This window comes from Octopus bimaculoides, chromosome 12 (assembly GCF_001194135.2).
Source record: "Octopus bimaculoides isolate UCB-OBI-ISO-001 chromosome 12, ASM119413v2, whole genome shotgun sequence".
NCBI lineage: Eukaryota > Metazoa > Mollusca > Cephalopoda > Octopoda > Octopodidae > Octopus > Octopus bimaculoides.
Window position 1 is genome coordinate 20,673,682 of NC_068992.1, and position 4,940 is coordinate 20,678,621.

The following is a 4,940-nucleotide window of genomic DNA, read 5'->3' on the forward strand; positions in this document are numbered from 1 at the left end:
TATTATATTATTATATGTATCAAATAATCAGTAATTTGGCGGAAAAAAAATTGAAAGATATATTTTAGACATGAAATTGTAATAACTATATGTTGCTCTCTGAAAACTATAATGAAATCAATAATCATTATTCGTCTACGAGTCCGATGTAAAATATAACAGAATACACAAATAAAGTGAAAGAACATGATGAGTTGGTAGTGTAATAATTGATAAAAGGTCAAGTTTGCAGGACAACAACGTTCTGAATTTGAATTTTTCTCTTAATTTCTTGACATCTATAAATTAATGTCCAATTAAAAAGTGAAGCTGCACCACTCAAATATTTCTATAATACATAAAACAGGAGTAAAATAAGATAAATCATACAATACTCCGCTGATGTGCGTGAAATGCACAAAATGTGCCTGAAAATGATATTCATGATGTCAAAACTACTTTTATGAGGTTCTCTTCAATGAAAGAACATCATAAATATGTAACAGCGATGTTTTAAAGCTAAATAGTAAAATCGATAATGTAGTTGAAATAATATAGTGAAACACAATTCGTGTGAAACGTGAATTATAATATCTTCGTTCTAGCATATATTTGTGGTATCGATTTCTTATTATGTAGTCTTTTAAAAATATTTAATACCGTACATGTTTTCTACTATGTTGAAAATGCAATGCAGAGTTATGGTTGCTGCGCACTTCTCCCTTCGGAAGTTATGAGTTAGTATTCAACTTTTCTGATGGGATAACATTTATAACTTTATCAGACCATAAAATATCACTTAAATTCTTAAGCGCAATTCTTAAAAAAGCACTGTGTTATATTTTTCATAAATAGTAGGGGGAGAAAAAGTAAGGCATCTCATCGTTGTATATAAACTAATCGAATTGAAGTGACTTAAACGCATGATCCTTAATTAGCATAATCAAAAAAGGATCAAAGCTCCATCCTTGTTGCATTATGTTTCTCAGAGTGTAACATCGAGTTATGGTAATCTCATGTCTAAAATATATTCTTCAAAGTTTTTCCCACGAAAAATATCTTCCTGAGAGTTTCCGCTTTCGTTAGCTACATTCTTGTTCCACCTATGGCAGTTGTATTTCAAAAAGCCGCATGACGCAACATTGAGGCAAAATTATGGAGTGTATGATACACAAATATAGCACGTCTACGAAAGGGTAGCGGATATAATTAAGCTATTTCTCCTTGGCAAATTCAATTGCTACACTTCTAAAATCTATTTTATTAATAGAAATTTTTGAATCTGCTTAAAGTACATGACTTAAAGTACTGTAAGTCGATCCGTTCTGGAAGTAAAACAGAATTATAAGATTAAAATTTAAGCTATGTCAACGAACAATTGTGCTATTGATATATTTCGTAAACTATTGATATATTTCGTAATCTTTGGCACATCTTACCGACTGAGACGTTTCAGAAAATCTAGAAGTTCTAATCAACTTTCAGGCGAAAGGAATAAAGGACAGCATATGAAATTTAAACGCAGGAAAACATGTCACACTATTTTCGTTTATTAGTGGAGGAAGTATGACTCTATATATATATGCAAGTTCTTTCATTCAAGCACCCTTTCCCATAAACTGAGTGTATGCTTCGAGTCGCTTCGGCTGCAGAGTTTCCTTTTTTGTACTCATAAAGCATTATGTCCCTTAAATGCTCTTTGGATACTTCCATGCTAGAAAGGGTTTTAATCAAAGAAATTTTAATTCTATTATTCTGTAAAATTATATTTAATTAGTCTCAATGTATACAAATGCATAAAATTCCATTAGACATTCTAAAATACTATCAAATTTCATTCAGGTTTATAAAAGGTATAATCGGACAAAACTTATAGGATGACTTGATATATATATATATATGCGTGTGTGGTTTAACGTGTTCATACGTAGCATTACTTGAAAATCTGCTGTTTCAGAATTATTCTCAATTTCTTTCTCTCTTTTTCTCACTCTGTCTTACTCACTCACACTCTCTCACTCTGTCTTACTCTCTCTCACACACCCATACACATGCGCACACAGAATACACACACACACACGAACACACACACACATGTATATACGTATACGTTATATAAACAGAATGAGAGAGTTAGAAAGAAAGTTTTTTAAAAATTAATAACGAATTATAAACATTTAAGGAGAAGCTGACATATGAAAAAGAATTTCACTTAATATGTTTTTTTTTTCTTTATGTTCCCAAAACATTCATGTGGTAATTACTTCAGAAATTGCTACTGTCAATAATGACTTATATTTCACACAATTATGATTGAATGTACATTATACATCGATACTTACCTATATATATATATATATATATATATACTTATCAACAAGTATACACGTACATACAAAAATCATTAACCTATATTTCATCTGTGAATCATGCAAATTAACGTCTTAAAAAAATAAGTCGAAGTAAAGAGCTTTATATGAAATGAAATATCTGATGTGTTGCAAGCTTAAGAAGAAGTACTCCTAATAATGTTTCAGTTGCTTGTGTGGTTAAGGAATATTAACAGGTAGTGAGAAAAACTCTGTTGAAAGCAACTTCGACAACACATCATGTGTTATATTGTTCAACATTTATGACTTTATTTCTATTTTAAAGAGTAGAATGGCATTTGATAGAGATCTGAAATCTACTTTAGGCAGACGAATAATTATTTAGATGCTTCATTATTGAATTTGATATATCTATGTAGTCTATATGATTATATGCCTATCTCTTAGAATAAAAAAAACAGCGATTGATAAAGTGTTTAAGTGTTCAAGAATTTTAGTGAAAATAGTATTCTCTGGCGAGAAAATATTTCAAGGATAAGAATCTCAAACACGTGACCTTTTCCAAAAAATATGTTACACAGCATTACTACTTCCTGCAGCAATAAGAAGAATTAGAACTTTTTTCCTTTGTTACATGATCAAGGAAAAAATATCTCCCTATTATTGGAGAAGGGAAAATAAGGCTGAACTGCTGGGAATAATACACAGATATGCCTTATAAAACAGATACAAAGATTTATATACCAATGCGCAACTCTCATATAAATAGTGTGTGCATGCAAGAGAGAAAGAGAGAAGGTAATTCTTCTACCAATGTGTATGAGAAAGAGAAATGGGGACAGTAATCCTTCTAGCGATGTGTATGCATATATATGTACATGTATATATTCATATCATTAGTTCCTCCTTGCGTTTCATCATCATGGTACCGCTATCTTAGGTGTACCAAGTGTATTTTGCATGGTTAACTAGAGAGGATCATATGCAACTTATTGCATTAATTTACATTGAATAAATTTCCATTAGTTGTCTCGACCTCATTAGTTCTCTGTACCTCTGTAACCTAATGAAAGTGTTCCCCAGTGATCCGTTCTGAACATGTTACTAAAATGACTTAAAAATCCGAATGCAGGATTCCAAACAAACATAATACTGAATCTTGCATAAGAACTAATACTATAACTTGTGCTTATCGTTTTTACCCTTACATTTGCTCTGTATTTCAAAAGTAGCAATACTAATAATTGCCGCAGTTATTTAACCACGATGCAAGAAGCGTACTAGACTCATATGTATTGAAAAGGAACGCTAGGAGTGACATAGATATTCAATATAGTTAAATACACATTACACAGATTTTATGATATATCTTCTGTTATGCCCTCTGCAGTGCATAATTACAGCCATATAATATTTACTACTAATATTTAATATATGTTCGTGAAAAACACGGAATCACACAGAATATGGGATTTGACTACACAAGTGTAAAAAATATATATTTTCATTTTACTTTTCAGTGATGACTGCACGTTCACCTCTTTTCTTATTTTACCATCCTATTTCCTAAAATTGACATCTTGAAAAGTCGCAAGCCCTTGTGAGAAAATGTGTTTATTTACAAATATGTTCATAGGTATTCCTATGGGAAAGAAGAAGTAAAAAGAAAAATAGAAAAAAGAAAGATACTTTGTAATGAAGCTTCAATGAGTTTACGACAACAAATTGAAATGAAACCTCTCTTACTGTCTATTTTTCTACCTCTCTTTGCTTTTCTTTCTCTTGTCCCCACTTTAAAAAAAAATGAACAAAAATATTTTTCTCCTCTTCTAAAGAAAGTAAAACATATATATACGTTAAATGAACAATGCGTCATCCTGCAAGCATGGCATGAAGCCGACTTCTGCTGCTACACATTTAGCCTTACAGCAGCAACCTTCCACAGCCAGAGATTGACTACGGTCTCCAACAGATAAAGTTCTTGTTTATCTATTGGACAAACTCTGGCGTGCGGTCACAGGCAGAACGCCTGTTGCATCTCTTCCCGAAGGAACGACCTCGTGCTCTTCGTTGCAGCAGTGCATCCCACGTTTTACCGCCTTTACACAGAGCGCTGGACAACAGTCATGATGTCGGCATTTTGATATCCTGCACAAATCACCATGACACGTAACTGTTTTTCTAGTTTTGAGATGGCTTCAAGTCCTCCAATTCACCTAACTCATTCTCAACTACAACTTTCATTTTCATTCTCACCAACGTCATTGACTTTTCACCAATGACTTAAGCTGTCTTTGCTAAAAAGGGACATAAAACATTTTCAAGTGTAAGCCGGTAAGATTGAAGACATATATGGATGTGCCTTTGCAGAAATATGCACGTAGCAATACATACTCACATGTACACGCGTAATGCGATTCTAGGTATGTATATATAAGAGAAAGCTTAATTTTACATAGATTTTCATATCTCTGTCGACTTTTAAATATCTAGAAAATATATTAGAAATCCTCTATAAATTAGGATCCGAAGTGTCTAACTGAATGGCCACTCCCATTTCTTGTAAATCAACGATTAACCAACATTGCCGCAGGGTATTTTTAATCATCGTATGCTGCCAATTTCTCTCTC